The sequence below is a fragment of the Chinchilla lanigera genome, unplaced genomic scaffold (assembly GCF_000276665.1).
Source record: "Chinchilla lanigera isolate Chin_1 unplaced genomic scaffold, ChiLan1.0 scaffold00122, whole genome shotgun sequence".
Taxonomy (NCBI): Eukaryota; Metazoa; Chordata; class Mammalia; order Rodentia; family Chinchillidae; genus Chinchilla; species Chinchilla lanigera.
Window position 1 is genome coordinate 3,346,246 of NW_004955523.1, and position 20,648 is coordinate 3,366,893.

A 20,648-nucleotide genomic window follows, 5' to 3' on the forward strand; every position below is an offset into this window, starting at 1 on the left:
ACTCAGCCATAAAGAAGGATAAACTGGAGACTTTTATAGCTAAATGGATGCAACTTGACACCATGCTCTTAAGTGACACAAGTCAGATCCATATGTGTAAAACATCATATTGTCTCTTTAGTCTGAGAAACTGAACAAGTAATTAAGATCCAAAATTGTGAATTGGGAAGCAATTGCTCAAAAGAAAAGTCCAACTGTGATGGGGGAAATGGGGAAAAGAAGAAAGGGAAAAAGAAAAAAATATTTATACACAAGATAGTTGAGATATTTATACAGTTAACATCTTTTAGTTCATTGAAAAGAAAGGTTTGTGCCAATATTGTTTGGACAAGATATCACGCCTATATCTTGCACTCTGAGTAACTACTACAAAGACAACAATATGCAATGTATTAATTATTGTAACTGCCCTACTAACCTGTTTTGAAACTTTGTTTTATTGTTATTTTTATGTTTTTTCTCTTTAAAGTAAAGAAAAAAAAGGGATCCTCCTTTCTACCATGATCCCCCTTTCCAGCTCCCTTACTCTGCAGTCACTGCAAACAGACCTCAAACTTGGACCTTCAGTCCGTGGAACTGCAGGGGAAAATGGAGCCCTAGATGGCGGCGCTGTGCTTTGGGATGGAGATGTCGTATCCAATGGACATTAAGTCCAAGTCAGCAAGGTTTTGGCACAGGCCCACCTTGTGGGTCTCAGTGTAAATAACCGATATAACAAAGGCTAATGAAGGCACGTGGCCATGATTGTGTAAATCCATATATAGACCAGCAGGCAGGCGAGGGGCATGAGGACTGCCGGGAGTGCGCAGCTAAGCTGAGCAGCTGAGAAAGGGAATGTCCAGACATTTCCATGACCCCGTGTCTCTTCTTCCGGCTGCCTGAATCTCAAGCGAGCTTCCCCAGTCTGAACTGGTGACAAGACGGGAACCTACAGTGATTTTCCATGTGCATTGCTACTTCCCATTCTGCCTTCATTTTCTCTACTCATTGGTTCCATGGTCATGATGCCCTCACAAATATCCTCTACTCCTGCGCCTCCTTCTTTCGGCACACTGTCCTGGCAAAACTCTGTCACCGATCGAACCCACCAACTCCAAGCTCACATCCAAACAAATGAACACTTTGGGTGGAGACGAAATCACACCACCAACATGACCAGCTCCATGTTAAATTCATGGCAAGTTTTAACGAGTAGGCAACATTACCCATCAAACTTGAAATGTTTTCCTATCAAGTGTATTTTCTCCCTTTCTTAACTGCCTACCTGGTCTTCTTCTTGCCCAGCTCCACCCTTAGTTGAAGCTGATGGGCTTATTTCAAAATTCCCTAAAGTAATGGAAGTCATGAGACGACAAGTCCGTGTTCTTCAGATATGCTCACCACAGTCAACCACAGGGGAAAGTGTTCTTACCAAAGGGAAGTTCTTCCATTTTTTTTCTTTAAGATGACTTCATATTCCTTCTCACTTACACCCCAAAGGCATACAAACAGGGCTCCAATATAATAGTTGGGCACAGCTAAAATTCCCCCAAGACACAAACTCCCTAAAGAAGAGTACTTAGGGAAACCTAAAGTCAAAAGAAGGGATAAAAACAAAGATGCTAGCAGAATTTGGAGCTTCTCCCATCTACAATTATGGCAAGTATTAAACATAGCAGCTTCCTGCCAGACTAAATAAAATCTCACACTAAAGGCCTGTTCCCCTCAATTCCTACCACATACCACATTGTGTATGGCTTTCAACAAAAATCTGCAAGTCATGCCAAAAGGCAAGGAAAAACACATACTGAAGAGATAAGCATTCAGAATCAGCATCAGATATGGCACAATGGTAGAATCACCTGTATCAGTAACAGAAAAAAAATTTAAATACTTATGACTTAAAATGTTGAGAGTTCTAATGCAAGAAGTAAATGGAAGTGAAACTGGAGAGACAGGAACTCTTGTGTGAAAAAAACAAAAATATTTTTAAAAAATAAATATTAAAAAAGCAAAACACTGTGACAAAGAAAGAATACTTTCAGCGTGCTGTTCTCAGCACACTCAAAATGCCCAAGAAAGAATCAGTGGGCTTGAAGGTCAGTGGAAGACTCCCAAATTAAACAAGAGAAAATTAAGAAGAAAACAAGACATTGAAGAATGGTAGAACAATACCAAAAGGTGGCAACTAAGTGTAAGCAGAATCCCAGGAGGAGAAAGAGAAAGGAGCAGAGGAAATACTTGAAACAATAATGACGGAGCTTTCCAAAATTAATGACGTATGACAAACTGCAGACCTGGAAGATCAGAAAACACTAATCAGGATAAATACACCAAAAAAAGAAAAATTACCCTTACACAGAGCACATACAAACTATAGAATGCCAAAGACAAAGAGAATACGCTGAAAGAAGGCATAATCAACATCACAGGTTATTAGAAAGACGTAAATTAAAAGTGTCTGAAATTCCATCTCACTCCAGAAAGAATGGCTATCATCAAGAAATCAACAACAAATGCTGATGGGACTGTGGGGAAAAAGGAACCCTTCTCCATTGCTGGAGGAAGTGTAGATTGGTGCAACCACTATGGAAATCAGTATTGAAATTCCTTTAAAAACTAGAATTACAGGTCTCATTTGACCCAGCAATTCTCCTTCTGGGTATCTTCCCAGAAAAATTAAAAACATCATACCACAGTGATATATGTGCACCCATGTTTATAGCAGCACAGTTTGTAATATCTAAATCATGGAAACAACCTAAATGCCCATCAACCGAAGAATGGATAAAGAAGATGTGTTTTTTTTATACACATAATGGAGTACTACTCAGCCATGAAGGATAAATTTGAGGCATTTCTAGTAAATGGATGCAACTGGAGACCATACTCCTAAGTGAAATAAATTGGACTCACATATCTAAACACTGCATTGTCTCCTTGGTGTGCGAAACTGAAAGAGTAAATAAGGACCGAAATGTATAGATATTGTGAAATGGGAAGAAAATGTTCAAAAGAAAGAAGAACTAGGATGGAGGAAGGGAAGGAAAGGAAGGGAAAAGGAAAAAAACATTTTTTAAAAAAGGATAAAATGTAAACAAAGCTTTGTAAATCGGGAGAGGAAGATGGATTGAAGGGAGGAAAGGGGATTAGGGAAAATAGAGCAATCAAAATATACCATGTAAAATTCCCTATGATGAATATGATCATTATGTATATCTAAAATCTACCAAAAAACTTCATATAAAAAAAGAAGGTAGAATCTTACCGACAGAAGAACAAGGACAGGAATTACAGAAGACTTCTCATCAGGCACCATACAAGTCAGAGTACAGATGAGAATACTTAAAATGAAACAAAAAAGAACTAAACTGCTACTAAAAATTCCTTGTCTACTGAAATTCTCTTTCCAAAGTGGAGAAAAATAAGGCTTCTCTAAAACAAACAAAAATTGAGCAACTTCATCACCAGCAGACCTGCCATACAAGAAGTGCTAAACGTTACTCAGGTAGAGAAAAAGTATGTAAATCAAAAACATGCATCTACAAAAAGAAAGAACAAGTCTCAGAAAAGGAATAAAGATAAATAAAAATCTGTTATATTTCTTATTCTTAATTGATCTAAAAGAAAGAAAGAGACCCTTTTGGATAATGTTCATAGAATAAAAAACCATTTTTTAAAAGTCTAGTATACCACTATGTAATGCAAAGCTCTAAAATAGCCCTAGAAATGCAACTAGCCCAGTGATATAGAAATTCCAACGATATGAACAGCCTGCTGGACGACACATGCCATAGGTTCACCACCACTGCACTTGCCCCAAGGTCAGTAAACTACAGCCAATGGGACAACTCTAGCCTGCTGCCTGTTTTCCTATGGCCTGTGTACAAGGAATGATTTTTGCATGTTTAGATGGTTGAAAAAGTTGAACAAAGAAGAATATCCTGTGACACATGAAAATCATATGAAATTTGAATTTATGTCCATGAAGTCTTATATAAGCACCTATTTGTTTCTTATTGTCTCTGGCTGCTTTTGTACCACAAGGGTAGAACTGAAAAGTTGCAACAAAGATTGTATGTCCTTACACAATGCCTGCGCAGGAAACAAATGCAAGCACTTTACACTGAATTGCAGTTTAATTGTCACCTGCTGGTTACTAACAGAGACAGCATTAGAACTTCAGACTTAAAATCTCAAATGCCTCTCCTTTTATATTGTGTATGGGTTTTAAGGTTAACCGTTTCTAATACTACTCACAGTGGGGCTGGCAGAGGTAACATTTTATTATTCTCTTATTTCACATGAAAGAGTGTATGACTGCTAGAGAGACAGTAGGAGTGACAGAGATGCTCTCCCAGATTTATACACAAGAAGAAGATGACTAAGAGACAGAGAGATGACATGCTCCCAGTGCCCCAAGAAGGAAAGCACTCTCACTTGCTTTTTATCTTCCAAAGAATGTCAGCTTTATGCCTTAGGATTTTGTTGCTTCTTTCTTATCTTAAGAAAGGTAAAATTATTATGTTTATACCTTAAAACTAAGCATTTAAATGTAATATAGAGTGCTTCCCTTCTACGACTCTGTAATGCATACACAGCAGCAAGAGGCTTTCCCTTTTCTTGAAATAGCAAAAATTTAACAGAAAAATCTATTCATAAAGCTCCCCAGCCAAAAATGGGTCAAAGAAATAAGAACTGAATAGATTCCTAGGAATTTGTTTTACCATTTTACTCATACCATGTAAATGGAAGGCAGAATAGTACAATTAGAATACACCACTTCTGACAATAAGGCTCTACCTTATAACAGGGAAATCTTCAAGAACAACCAGAAAATTTGGATAAAATACAAAAGGAAAAGCTCCCATGGCAATGAAGGCATAAAGGACCAAGATCCAAAAGAAAAAAAAAAAAGAAGTAAAAGAATGAGCCTCACATTCTGCATCACTATTGCTTTAAGGCATGTCATGGTTTGTGTCTAGATGTCCCCCAAAGCCTCATGCAGTCATGGGGCAGACTTCCAGTGTTTGTGATTAATTCATGGCCTAATGCTGGGAATATGGGTGTGAGTGCTATACCCACCCTGGGGCAGGTAGCTTGCATACAACACAAGGGAAGGAAAGAGGCTTGCTCTCTGCCACTCCTCTCTTTTTGCTCTTGCTGTTTTTGCTGTCTTCTGCCACCAGGAACTGCTGCCCTCTGCCATGTGCTACCCTGCCTTGGAGCCAGCTGACTATGGACTGAACCCTCCATAAACTGTGAGCTAAAAAAACTTTTATCCTTCCTTAATTTTGAGTACCAGGTATTTGTCTCAGTAATGAGAGAAAAATAAGCAAGACAGAATTTGGTACCAGGAGTGAGGCCATTGCTGTGACTATACCTGACCATGCGGTTCCAGAGCCTTTGGAATTGGCTTGTGGGAAGTGTTTGAAAAGGCTTGGAGATTTCTCCTGAAAGAGAAGCACTGGAATGCCTTCTGCTGTCCTGTATGGGAGATTCTGGTCAGAGCTCAGAAGACCAGAAGGCTAATAGGAAATCCTGCTGGTAAAGACCAGGCTCGGAAGATTTCTGCTGGGAAGAAGGACTGCATTGGGTGCTGGACTCCAGACGATGTATGTTGTAGCTTCGCAAAAAGTCTGTCTCCATTTTGCACATGTCCAGAGACTTTGCCTGAGACTAAGATTAAGGATGGCGGGCTAATTAATCTGGCAGAAGAAATTTCAAGGCAGTCAAATGTTGAGGTGGTAGCATGGCTACTGTTGGAAGCTTTTAGCCAGTTTTATGTTGAGAATCAAGAGCAAAGAACCAAGCAGGATGATTTAAAACATTGTGTGTTTGTCCAGAAAGGAAGCTCCAATAAAGCTATGGACTACAAGGATAGAGCTGAGGATCTCCATTGCTTAGAAGGAACAGGAGAATATAAAAGATGGCCTGAGAGCATCACAAGAAGTCATAAGTCTCCACCCTCTGCAGCCTCAAATCTGTAAAAGACTTTGCTTTAAGGAGAAAGCCACAGAGCTCCATGTTACAGAATGGTGACAGCATATAGAGAATCTGTTCCTCAGAATCAGGTTTAGAGTGCTCAGCAATGCAGGCACTCAACCCCTATAGCCAAGAGAAAAGAAAGTCTGGCTACTGCTTCAGCTGGCAGCAGACCTTGGCATCATCCACATGGTGCTGGTTTTAGGCACATGCACAATGCAAGAGTTCTGAAGTTAATAAGGTTTCCACCCAGATTTCAGAAGGCTTGGGAGGCCAGACAGTGTGCCCCTGAGAGGGCAGTGTGTGAAGTTGTGAGTGAGAAGAAGCCAAAGGTACAGTGGAGACCCTAGAAGTTTGGAGAAGCCAGGAATATGGATTATCTATGGAAAGTTGCAAGGATGGAGCAAGGCAGGCCCAAGAAAGAAGCCATGGAAGCTACAACCACCAGAAGTGCCATAGGGGTGGAGCCACGTAAGGCCTTTGGAGCTCACAATTTATCAGATTGCCTCAGATGTTCACATGGAACTACAGGACTTAGTGTTTCCCCTGCTAGATTTTGGACTTGTTTCAGTGCCAATGCTTTGTATCCCCCTGTTCATACTTTTCAGAATGGTAATGTTTATCTCATGCCACTGAATGTTGGAAGTGTTTAACTTTTCATTTGTACAGGACCCCACAGCTAAGAGACTGCCTTAGACCTCAGGGGAGACTTGGGACTTTTCAGCAATGCTGAAACTCTTTGAACTTCAGCAAATCTTAAGAGATGGACTAAAATGTCTTTTGCCTAAAGGGATGTGCATGAGTCTTTGGGCGGCCAGGGGCAGATGTTATGCTTTGTGTCTAGATGTACCCCCCAAAGGTCATGCAGTCAGGGGGTGGACTTCTAGAGTTTATGGGTGATTCATGGTCCAATGCTGGGATAATGGGTGTGAGTGCTACACCCACTCTGGGGCAGGTAGCCTGTATATAATATAAGGGAGGAAAAAAGGCTTGCTCTCTGCCACTCTTCCCTTTTTGCTCTTGCTGTTTTTGCTGTTTTCTGTTACCATGAACTGTTACCCTCTGCCATGTGCCACTCTGCCTTGGAGCCAGCTGATTATGGACTGAAACCTCCACAAACTGTGAACTAAATAAACCTTTTTCCTTCCTTAATTTTTGGTGTCAGGTGTTTTGTCTCAGCAATGAGAAAAAAGGAACCAAGACAAGGCACTTAATCAAATTCAACATCTATTTATGAGGATATTCCTAGAAATTTTTGAATGTTAGGGAACTTACTTAATCCAATAAAGAAAATTTGCAAATTATAACAACCATAATATCTAGTAGAGAAACTTTTCTGAGATTAAAAATAAGACAAGAATGCCCACTATCACTTCTACTCAACATTATTTTAGTATATGTGCTGCCGATGCAAGCACTCACCATTATTTTAGAAGTCTTAGCCAATGCAACAGTTGAGAAAAAGAAATAAAAGTCACAATGGTTAGGGGGGAAAAGTAAAAATTCTTTTAATTATGTACACAGAGTAGCCATAAAAATCTACACAAACTTCTAGAATTAAGAAGTGAATTTAGGAAAGTTACTATATACAAGGTCAGTGTATAAAACTCAATAGTATTTCTACATACCAGACAGAAATTATCAAAAATATGCTTTTTAAAGCTATAATTTATAGTATAGTCAAATAACTTCAAATACTAGGAATGCATCTTTAAAAAGTGTGTAATGCTCTTATAACACAGATGGAGACAAAACACACTAATGAAATAAAAGATATAAATAAATGGAGGTGCATACCCTCTTAATGGATTGAAATAGTCAAAAGAGTAATGACATTAATTAATTCCCAATTTGGGCTAGAGATTTAATGAACTCTCAAAATCCCATCAAAAGATAATTTAAAAATTTATACATAATGCAAATGGCTAAGAATAACCAAGCTATTCTTAAATAAGAACAAAGCTGGAGGCTATACATTACTAGATATCAAGACTTATTATAAAGTTCAAGTAATTAAGACAGTGTGGTACTAGCATTAGGACAGACTAACAGAAAATGGAACAGACCAGAAATCAGAGAGACAGACACAGATATGTGTGATCATCCAATTGATAAAAAAGGTGATATTTCAGAGCGGCAGAAAAGTTTTTTCAGTAAGTGGTGCTGAGTTAATAGGATATCCATATAGAAAGCAAAATAAATGCAGATTTTTTTCTTATATCTTAGACAAAAATCAAGTTCGGGTGGATTTTTTATATAAAGATTAAAAAAAAAATAAGGCTTCTTTAAGTTAAAAGACAGTAGCTTTATGACCTTGTGGTAGGCAAAAATGTTCTAAGCAGACACTTAAAATAATAACCATAAAAGAAGAGACTGATGAATTGGATTATATTTAAAGTAAAATCTCCTATTTATTACAAGAGAGAGTAAAAGGACAGCCACAGATAGGAAAAAAAATTTTAATTTATATGATGTCTAAAAGCACTTGGAATTTTTTAATATAAGAGTCCTGGGGCTAGGGTTAAGGCTCAGTGGTAGAAGCTTGCCTAGCATACACATGGCCCTGAGTTCAATCCCCAGCACTGCAAGAAGAAAGGCAGGATGGAAGGAAAGGAGGGAAGGTGAGAGGGAGGGAGAAAGAAAAAGAAAAAAGAACCCAACAACTCTATACGATAGACAACTCAATAGAAAAACAAGCAACATACTTGAAGAGGCACTAAAAAAGACAAATGAAAATGGAAAAAGAAACCCTCGTACTCTTACTTTCCAATCTGGGTTCAGCAGAATGGGCCCCACAAAAAAAGGTGGCCAAGTGAAGGGCCATTCTGCCCTCAATGAGACAGTGACCAAAAACATCCCATCAAGAAGCACATCTTTGAGCTGGTGGCACACGCCTGCAATCCCAGCTCTTGGGAGTCTGAGGCAGGAGGATTGCCATAAGTTTGCAGCCAGCTTGGCCTGCATAGTGAGTTAAAAATCAGTCTGAATTACACAGGGAGACCCTGTCTCAAAAAAAATAAAAAATAATACATACATAAGTAAAAGCACATCCTTGGTGTGGACTTCCACAAGGTTGCTCCTACTGCACTCAAACAGACCTGGAATCCATACGTGTGCACCACAGCTAGGATCAACAGTGCTCCCTAGACCAAAGGATCAGGGAATGCCCCCTATCATATCCCTGTGCATCTGGATTAAAAAAAGCAATGCAAATGAAGATTCACCTAACAAGCTCCTCACTTCAGTAACCTAAATCCCCATCATTACTTTCAAAAATCTACAGAAACTGTGGGTACGAGCTAACTTCTGATATCAAAATAAAGTTATTAGAAATGATAAACATATCTTTAAGTCACATTGGTCACCAGAGAAATGAAAATTGAAACTATGACAAGCTACCACAGCATACACACTGAATGTCTAAAACTCAAGTTTAACAATCCCAAGTCTTGTCAAAATACAGAAAACAAAAACACTCATAAAGTGATGATAGGAATATAAATTGGTACAACCACTTAGGAAAACTCTCTGTAAGAATCTATTAAATCTAAACATATGCATACTCCATGATCTTCCAATCCAGTTTTAGACACCAATATATATCAAACAGAAATGCATGCATATTTGTACCATAAAATGCACAGAAAAATTTCTGTAGTGGCATATTTAATAGTTTTAATAGTGTTTATTAGTTTGAATAGTGTTTGAATGGTTTTTCTCAGCGATATATACTGAACTACTTATAGATAAAATTTACCTCTAGTATTTGCTTCCAAGTGATAGGAGTTATGGAGAAAGCAGATAGAAATAAAGATGGAACAGCACTGACTATGAATTGACCTAGGACATAGGTACTGGGTACGCGGGATTCTCATATACATTTCCCAGTGGTGGGGACTGAACCTAGGGAGACGCACTCTACCACTGAGCTACACCCCAAGCCTTTGTCTTAAATTATAAATAATTAGTACAGATTCTATTCCAAAGCATTTTATTGCTCTTTTAAAAAGGAGCTATTCACAGTAGCTGTTTGATGAGGATGGTCCTGCTGCTCCCCGCACCGGGTCCTGCACAGCACCGACACCAGCAACTCCAAGAGTCACGGCCACCTCCAGTTCCCAACCCCGGGGGTCCACAGCCCAGCTCTAGACTTTGTCAAACTCGAAACAATATTCGAAGCAGCAGTAACTGCATTTCTGTGCACTGCCAGCAATTTTAAACCCAAAATGTTTCAAGGATTAAGCAGTTATACACACTTAAAATACACAGAAAAATAATATAATCAAGACTTACACAAAGCAGGTTATTACAAAAGAACTTCACTACAAGAAATACGTCTTTTATCCTGGAACAAAACTGTGGAAATATGCACAAAAGTATACCTTTAAGGAAAAGCACTTATTATTTCAAAATGTTGAGTGGGAAGGCACAGGCTATGTTCTGGTTTGCTGATAAAATGGCAAATGTCCCAAAGGTCCATCATAGTAGATGAACAAGTGTTCGTAAAATATCACGAAGAATGCTATATAGCAATAAATATTAATAAACTACTGCTACACATCACAACATGAATCTCTCAATACTGTGCAAAAGAAGCTAGAAAAAAGCCAGGTGGGTGGCATACACCTATAATCCCACCACTGTGGTAGGCTGAGGCAGGAGAAGCCCACATTCAAGCCCAGTTTGGCAAACTCAGTGATTTGGTGAGATCATATATCAGAAAATAAAATAAAATAAAATAAAAAGGTCTGGGGATGTAGCTCAGTGTGAAGACCCTGGATTCAATCTCCAGTATCCCCTGCCTCCCCAAAATGAGGCCAGAAAGAGTCTGTACATATAGGAACTCATATATAACATATATATTTTAAATATTTCAAAATCTGAGAAAGCTACAGTATTAGACATAGGTTAAAGGTTAACCCCTGAGGAAGTAGGGGGGTGTACTTACTGGGAGGATGCATGGAATGGTTTTGAGGGAAAGGTAATAATATTTTATTTCTTGACCTGGGAGAAACACCATGAATATGTTTACTGCTTGGTAATCCACTGGGGAGTGACTTGTGTATTTTCTTAAATGTTTTATACTTTGACAGAATTTCATCTTTAGAAAAGAAGAGTAAAATGAAACAGAGATCTGGGAGAAGGGTACGGCACCTCCAGCTCTCAAGGTGGTACCTGAGGCATCTCATACATGTACAGCAATACCAAACGTGATAGATTGGCGGGGCTGTGCTTGCGGGGATGGTGACAGAGCCGCAGGTCACGTCTGTCCTCACTACTTGCACTAGGCCCTTGCACCAGCCACAGACGGAAAGCGGTGATCACCGAATGAGAGAAGTAGAGGTGAAGCTGATCCTGACAATGGAAGGAATGCTCTGCAGCATCTCCCAAGAGCCAGAAAGGCTTCCATGGCACTCCCCACAGTGGCTGGGAGTCTCTGCATTTGCTCCTGGTAACTTTCTATTGTCCAGCAGATAAAACCCGAGCTCTATCCCCCTCACTTAGCAGACAGGAAGTTGCTCTTTCTGGTTCCTACTAAATTCTCCTATCCAACTGGCCTCTGGTAAAGGATGGGCTGTGACGTGTCCTGGACAGGGTGCCTTAGCCCTGCACAAACCAACTGGACCAACCTAGAGATGTGGCTAATCAGTAGCCAGGCCCTTCCCACAGGCAGAAAGCAGGACACTAGGAGAACAGAGATCCTTTCCCTGGGAGATGGCTGGTAGGGACATTAGCTTTTATTTTTTATCACAGAAGAAAGAAGTAAAAAAGCCAAATGTCAACAGAGAGTGCAGATGATGTCATTTAAGTGTCTGGATCCAGCTAGGCTCAGATATAAGGTCAGAAATTTATTTTTTGTTTGAACTATCTGGGTTTGCTTAAAGCTGCGGTGTTGTCAGATTTCTTTCTAACTGTTCCCGGTTGGGGTGGGGGTCCTGTATTCAAGAGAGTTTTGAATCACCATTATTGTCACCACTGTCATCTATTTGTGGCATTCAAGTCTCTACATAGTCCGGTCCACAACTTGCATCTCTAGCCTTATCAATCACTTTTCGTCTTCATACGGCCAATCTCAACTACAGAAAACCTTCCTCGGCCAAGAATTCTCAATACGCAAAGTTTAACTTAGCCCCGCCTATTTTCAACTACATGGTTGACAACCAACTCACCACTCCTGTTAAGGAACATCAGAAAATATAAGTCACTGGGGATCAAAAACAGATATTTTTAAAGTGGGAGAGGGGTTTGTATGGCAGATGGCAGGCAGGGGAAGTCATGTATGTGGAGAAACGCTTGAAAACTTAAAGGAAGCCAAAATAAAAAATAAAAACCCGGGGCTGACAGCATATGCTCTGGCGTGATGCAAAATGCCCTTTGCATTGGGGTGAGATATCTAAGAGCTTCCTCGTCAGTCACACCAAGTTAAATAAGCTCATCCCCAGACTTAGCCACTCTACCCTTGAGCCACAGGGAGACGGAGCAGTCGCTGCTCACTGCTTTTCAGTGTCAAGGTCTGAAAGGCACTGAACATTTGGACTGAACCTGACACAGTGGTGGGAAATGGCCAGTGCTGAGAACTGTTTGTTGACTGTAATAAAGCAAAACCACTTGCAAGTATTTCACCGCAGGGAGAGTGATCCTGGAAAACAGCAGGAAGGGATCAGGATTCACTGTGGCTCACCTTTACCACCAACACAAGGTGAGTCACATGTCACTCATCTTCTACCTTTTTTCCTCTTTTTACTTTCAAGAAACATAATAAATATTTATTAAACAGTTTTGCCTCCAACTGAGAGTCTCCTATCGCTGTTTTCACTTAAGGTTTCACTTAACTCATCAGTGCAGATCTCTCCTGCCGAAAGGATGTTTAAGGACCTGGCTTTCAGTAGAGGGTGTTAGGTATTCTCGGTACACCCTGCACTTTTATCCTTTTATTTACACTGAATGCCTCAAGCACAAGCTTGCCATCCTGTCCCCTGGTCCCATCTCTGAAGGCACCAAGCCTCTCTGTCTTCCAAGGTCCCATTCATCCACTCAACCCCTTCACTCAGAACTCAATGGGAAGGTCCCACCATTCCATTTCAATGTGCCATGCTTAGGACATGCTGTTTCCCTGTCTTTTTCCTCCAACAGAATTAAAAGTTCATGCACACAGGAGCCATCACTGAATGATTATCATCTAGAAAGTGGGCTTTCATTGTGGGCCTCACTGCCTAAAGCAGACAAGCAGCACACAGACTGGGAAAGGGTGGCAGATTCGCAGGCCAACGGTGCCCTGGCCTGGGGCACCCTCCCCCCAGCCCAGCGAAGGGCTGACTATTCACTCCTCAGATTGTTTCCAGGTAGCCTGAGGAACGACCTCAAAGCAATCACAATTTCCCAGCCTTATTCTACAACTGGCAAAAAAGCAGATCAATACTGTTAATCTGCCTTGCCTCGTATCACGGACCCTTGTCCATAGGTAGAAACCAGCAACCAGGCCCGGAAACTACCTGTTGTACTGAAAATGAAAGTGCCTTCCCTTAGAAATTCTAAAATATAATCAATAAATTTCTTCTTCGTGAATGCATCCTTTCTATTTTGACCCACTGCTGAATCAGTCATTGTATTAGGATGTATGGTCAGCAAAATAATAACATCTTCCTGCTTGGTTTGGAATCTGAACACAGTCGCACTTACATAGCAGTTTAAGGGAAAATACACTGGACTATTTTTAAGTGGTTGTCTTTTTCTGAGAGAGAAAGAGAGAGAGAGATCACAAACGACAAAACACAACCAACTCAGACAAGTATTTATTTTGGATTGGGTAGTGCAGATCTACATTATGTTTTTCTAACTGGAATAGTTAATGATTTAAAATGTGACAATGGCATTTTCTAAACAGCACATTTCCTTTGCCTTAACTCAGCCCTCACCTGTCCCTAACGTGTTTTTAACCCTAAGGTCCCCCACCAGATGCTACTCACCATACCGCATGGGTGGCTCTTTTGCTTTAAGAAAAGAAAAAGGTTATTGTGTACCTATATCTCTATAGAGAGGGGTCAGAGGACCCCATGCTTCAAGAAAAAATGAAAGTACGTGTATTTCTTTCTAGGAGTGAAAACCAACTCAAAATTTGAGTTTAACACAAACAAAGCATGGTTAAAGAAAAATACAGCTGTTACCCTGGAGAAAGAAACCCCACTTGCTTCCCTCATTTGCTTCACCTAGCTGGTCCTATTACGTGCTTGAGTTTGTAACCCATTTCCTAGCGCTTTCCCTTCTTCACTCATCATTCTTAATGAGTATAAACCAGAATCTGCAGCAGATGTTGAAGTTATAACAGGGAATAAAACAGTTCCTGCTCTCCTGGAATGTGTATTCTAGTGGAAGGAGACAGGCAATGTATAAATGAAGACATACACTGCAATGTCATGGCAATAAAGCTGTGAAGAAAAATAGAGCTGAAAAACAGAATTGGTAAGATAATAAAGAGCAGCACAGAGGGAGCGATTACAGTTTCAGCTAGAATTATCTGGGATGATTTTGATTATGAAGATTTTACACTAATTCTTTGTTGTTGTTCTTTTTCTTGGTGTGTGTGTGTGTGTGTGTGTGTGTGTGTGTGTGTGTGCTCACATGCATTCTGGGGACTGAACCCAGAACCTCACACATGCTAGGCACAAGCTCTACTACTACCCCTGCCCACTGCATTAGTAGATTAGTTTGCACTCTAAAAGTAAAATTAAGTAATTCAATAATCAATTATTATCAATACTTCTCACATGAAAAATCTTGCCCTTTTCTCTCTACTCAGCTATGACACTTTTTCCTATTTCCCAAAGCCCTCTCTTCCAAGTCTGGTATGTTCCCCTCAGAACTGAACCACTCTGTACTTCCTGTCTCTGCTGTCTATTTCCTACTGAATCTGAAATAAAACCCCATGCATTCTTTTCTAAACAGTCACTGAACATCCTTTATTGTTCACTTTCTATTTATTTGTAGCACCTCTCCAAGGTGACTGAAATTATCTCAAGGGTGGAGATCTTTGTTTATTTCCTAGCTTGTGGTATATCAGAGAAACTTAGGACTTGGAGCTCAGATAAGATCCAAGTTTAAGTGTTGCTTTCTTCACTCAGTAACTCCTTGATCTAGGGCAGTGATGGAGAATCTTTTAGAGCTTTCGATGGCAGCCTTCTGCAGCCATGGGTTTACCACCACTGACCTAGGGGAAGTGGCTAAACTTCTTTTTCAGCTTCATTTTGCTCATCTGTAAAATGGGAACAATACCTCCTAACTTCTGTTAAGGGCGTTAATCTACAAAAAGCTCTACAAATGCTGATTGTTCTTCTGTAAGATTACTCCACCATTATGACAGGTCCATAACTTTCTAGGCTGGGCATTTTTTTTGTTTAGGCAACCAATTTTTATCAAGCATGTGCACCATGTGTAGCATTTTTACCAAAGCCACACCATGCTATGTGTGTGGCTTTGTGCTGGAGACAGAGATATTCCACTCCACCCTGGCAAAAAAAAAAAAGGAGAAAAGCAAAGTAAAAACCCAGGCAAACAGACCTCAGTCCAGTGAGGGAAACAAACATTCATCTATAATTACAAATGAAAATGGGGATCTCACCATATGATGGATCTGAAGTGGATCTAGCCAAGTAAAGTCACACAAGTTGTAAGAATAAAGGATAGAACTCCCGACAACTCGTGTCCACATCCATGCTCTTCCACCCGTGCTGGGCCACAGCAGCCCATGTACCCACACCAACACTAATCCACGCTTCCCACTTACCCTGCCTGCAGCTGTCACTCTGAAAGTCAGTAACTCTGCCAACATCCGTCAAACACCTAGTCTCTGCCAAGTACCGTAAGAGACACCAAGGATATGGAAAAATCCAACAATGATTTGCCCCAAGTGAGGGTCACGCTTTGAGTCCCGAGGTATCACTGCTGCGGTATTCTCCTTGTTTTGCCTCTCTTCCTGGTGATAAATGACCTCTAGGCTCAGGCAAGTCTATCTGGTTACCACAAAGGAGACCTGCCCCACTCTGCACTCTCCCACCTAGATGTCTGGCCACTTGCTTTCTACAAGTCCCTTCATATCCCAGGGTTAGAACTACGGGGCAGGGTTCTTGGAGGGACTTGGGAGTTCTTCCAATGCTAGCCTGATTGAGCAAGTTCTCAAGAAAAGGGGGCAAAAAGGACCATACGCTGATATATCTACTCCCAACAGGCTCCTTATCAAAATTATGAGCAACCTGATACGGTGCCAGGACAGCTCTCTTGTCTCAGGCTCTTGCGTCCCACTCCCTGTCCTCTACACACAATGCTACGTCCTCACAGTCACACATACTTAAGAGGTAGGTGTGATTTTTGTTCTTACTTTACAGATGAGGAACTTGGGGTTCACAAGCAATGAACAGAGGTTTGCGATGCTTGTGATGCTACTTTTAGAGCAAATGATAGTAGCTTAGGAGTAGCGAGGTCAAGGGGTGAGATACAGGTGACTTGAGTACCTCCAAAGGATTCTACCATGAGCTCATGATCACGCGGCAGCCCTTCTCTCAGCATACTCTACGTGATGTATGCTTCCACTTGGACAAGACAATCTCCTCCTGAGGAGGGCAGGTACTAGTGACTCAGGGAAATTTACATGTAAAAATGTAAAGGGGTTTGTCCTTTGATAGTTCCGCTAGAGAATTTAGAGAAGTCAAGACAACTCATTTAATTGTAGCAACTCATTTCAACTGCCACCCTTCAAAGAGCATGTTGTTTGTTCATAGTTGAGTATTTACATATTTTTAGAATTGCCATATATAAAATGAGTGTTCTCTGTACCCTGTATTTCTAATATGTAAGTCACAGAAAGTGATACAAAAAGTAGTAATACAAGGATGACCAAAATTTCTAAGTGAGGTGTTTCAGCCTGCTGGAATCCCCCACCTATCAAATATACTTAGTCAAAGTCAGGGGCAGAAAGGGTAAAGCACACCCGCCTTTGGTATCAGCAGGCCTGGTCTGATTTCTGATGCTGCCATTTACTAGCTTTGTGGATTCATGCAGGTTAATTTGTCTGAGTTTCCTCAGCCAAAAAATGGGAACCTATCTCACAGGATGGTCATGGTGCTTTAATGAGCATTATTATGCCCTTGCGGGGACTTAGAGCCCTTAGGGTTGTCAATGCTTGCTTTACTTGCTGCGCTGGTAATTGGGGTAGTTATTAGCAAACTTCCCCTGCCCTTTTTTGGAATACAGTCATCCTTTGGTATCCATAGTGGATTAGTTCCATGTCCCCCACAATTACCAGAATCCTGGATGCTGAAGTCCCTTATATAAAACAGCATAGAATTTGCATCCAACATTTTTTTCTTATACATTAAATTATCTCTAGCTTACTTACAATAACTCCTGCAATGCAAATGTTATATAAGTAGTGGTTTATTGTATTGTTTAATAATGACAACGGGAAATCTGTACATGTTCAATACAAATGCAATTTTTTTCTGAATATTTTTATCTGCTGCTGATTGAACAAGCAGATGCAGAGCCCACACAGAAGCAGGACCAATGCATGTAGAAAATGAATTGACTCCTGCTGGTCTCAGAGCCCCATCTACGAAGCATTTAGTAAGCTTCACGGTATGCAACGTCTCATACCGATACTCCTAGTTATTTTTAACATAACACACTAAGTTTAATGTTCATTTTAACTGCCTACTCATAAGCATTTGTTTGGGGTTTTTTTTGGTTTTTTTTTTTTTTTGGTTTTTCTCCGGTACCGGGAACCAAACTCACGACCTTGCGCTTGCCAGGCAGGCGCTTTTGCCGCTGAGCTAAATCCCCAGCCCTCTCATAAGCATTTGTGCTTTGCTTGCAGTTAGAAAAACTAGGTTTTATGGCTGATAATTACTCTTATTACAGACTTCATGGTCCCAAATTCTGGATGGTTATTCATTTTTACCTTGATTTCTTTGGTAAGTTTTCTCCCTATGAAAATAACTGATAGTCATTGAACCAATGTTTCCTGAACACCTACTGGCAGGTGCATTGCTGGGTACTGGGTCAAGGCGGTGGGGGGCAGCGTTTTTGCCCCCACAAACCCAAGGAGCTTATCCTGCGGTTCTCACGTGGTCTCCAGATTGGCACAGTCAGCATCCTCTGTGGCCTTGTTAGAAATGTAAATTCTCAGGCCCCACTCCAGGCTGACTGAATCAGAAACTCTGGGGGTGAACCCCAGCTGTCTGTTTGCATAAGCCCTCTTCAAACAAAGATCCTCCTCATCAAATGTCAAAGCAACACATATGCCATGAGTTTATTGCGCTAAATCTGAAAGTAGCATTTGTCTTTCGAGGAAACGGAGGCCCAGTGGCCTAAGGCCACAGGAGAAGCTAATGGAGAAGTCGCTCTCTGCAAACCTAGGTCTCCCACCTCAAATGGCCAAATGTCTTTCTGCTGCTCTTCTGATGCTCTATTGCCTGTGTCTGAGGAGGGAGCTCATGGTTTGCCAGCCCAATCGACAAATATTAGTTTTCAAAGAACTAACAGAGACAAACAGGCTATGAAAACAAGGATCACTAACAAAAATAAAGATCTGATCTATCAAAACCACCCAGTAAACTAGCAGCAATAACCCAAACCTTTCACAAATATCCCAGTTCTGTTTATAAGATTAGAGATGGAGAAAACGGAAACAAATATAATGAAGATGTGACTGGAATAATATCTAGAAAAATGGAGTTTGAAGAAATGTTAGCTGTGGGTCACCATCTGTGGAGCATTTCAGATAATCTTTCTCCTTTTTTTCTTGATATTTTCCTGTATTTTCCCAATAACTAAATATTACTTTTCTAATCGGGGAAAGAGAGTAAAACTGTTTTTGGAAATGGTATGCCACTCACCATGAAAGTTTATTTTTTTATTTCTGTTCCTTTGCATCCAGCAGGACAGTGTGTATAGTAATTGTTTATGTCATGCCATATGTTATAATGAAAATGAAATTCAGGAAATATATTCCTCCCAGCTGGCCCTGAAAATGAAGAGGTTAAATGCATTCCTAGGTTCAAAGCACTGAGATTTAAGACAAGCTAAACTGTGCAGCTAAAGGGAAACTTAATCCCAGTATTGAGAGCTGGGAGAACGTCCCTTTTGAAAGACATTCATGTGACATACAGCTCCTTATTCATTATCTCCCTGACGTTTAACCCTTGGTACAAAATGGAACGTTCAGCAGTTCCTGGCACAGTCCTAGGAGTTCTGGGGATCCAAATGCATGGGACAAGGTCAGAGAGGTAAGATACAAAATGATACTACTTTCATCCCCCCTCCCCCAGATTTTGTCCTTGTGAGATGATAAGACATTTCAAGTTACTGGTAAATTCCACTGTCCAAAATATGCTTCTTTTTTTTTTCTTAAGAAGTATTTGCTCAGATATTTATGTCGGATACCTTATTCCATAAATCAAAAATAAATAGATAAATAAATAATAAATAGGTAAATGATAAATAAAAATGATCTAAAGAGACATTTCTGCCACAGAAGCACTGTCGTAATGTTTCACTTGATAAAACAAAAATGCTTCAAAGAAAAACCAGCATTGTTTTACTGAAGCTCTCAGCAGCATAAATTCAGCAAACGCTCACTGAAATTTCTTAAAGGAAACATGAAGTTAAGAGCCAATGAAATGAATGTGGAAAAGGAAATACCAGAAGCCATCTCCGTCATCAAAATAGCTCACAATAGCTGACATTTCTAGAATTTGCAGCCTCTTTCTGGAAAGGATGAGTTATTGGGAATAGACTCTATACATCTCATAATACATGAGATCGCCGCATCCAGACAACAATTTATCTTACCAGTGTCAGAGAAATCAGAAAGAATTCATCATTTTGGCTTTCCTGGTGGAGCAAGAAAGCATCAGTGTGAGACGGTGTCTCTCCAGGGTCTCCAGTTTCCCCCGTTCGCTACTTTCTTCCACGGTGTGGCCACACCCATTACAAAATCACTAAGTTAAGAATAAATAGACAACTCACAGAAAGTTTCCCACCAACAACCCAGTTCCCACTCCATATAATCCCCATCTGCCTAGGAAACTGTTCTACAGGAGCCTCGCTGACACCGTAGGAGGCTGAACCGGTGTCATTTCAGTGTAACAATTTCTGACCAACCACACACACACACACACACACACACACACACACACACACACGGAATGACAGCCCGTTCCCCAGCAGCGTGCTGGTACTTGCAAGCCCAATTGTTATTCTTCCACTTCTCATCCCAGATAGATAGATAGATAGACAGACAGACAGACAGATATGGATGGATGGACACACGGGTAGACAGACAGACAGACACCACTGCTGGGTCGTTCCTCATCCTGTTTTTGCAGTCTGACTACGGGACTGCGGAAAGGTATCGATCAGAACTTACCTGCAGATCCAACTCCCACACATGGATAAAAATGCCAAAGGAACAACCGCGAGCCAACAAGAGGCCTCCAAGTACCTTCCGTCTGTGGCACAGAAACGCCAATCGTCTCCAGGAAAGAAAACAAGGCGCCACCTCCCTCACATCAACGACGACGACAGAAACAGACGTAGGGCAGCTGTCATTCTGAGCACGAGCAAACCTTCCGGGCCACTCCGGAGCCCGCCTGGAAGTGGCGGTGCACAGGGTCCGAGCGGATACCTGCGGC

General features: G+C 40.8%; 1 protein-coding gene across 4 annotated transcripts in view; it reads right to left on the minus strand.

Moving 5' to 3' along the window:
* Rgs6 (regulator of G-protein signaling 6) overlaps positions 1-20,606 on the minus strand; it is a 603,709-nt gene extending 583,103 nt beyond the window's left edge. For 2 of the 4 annotated variants that reach the window (XM_005409443.2, XM_005409442.2), the window contains exon 1: positions 20,384-20,605. The gene's annotated coding sequence lies outside the window, so the exon portion shown is untranslated. Of the gene's footprint in view, positions 1-19,806; positions 19,956-20,383 lie in introns of all 4 variants that reach the window. The other 2 variants (XM_013507178.1, XM_005409440.2) reach the window with 2 other exon arrangements.
* Positions 20,607-20,648: the final 42 nt, after the last annotated feature.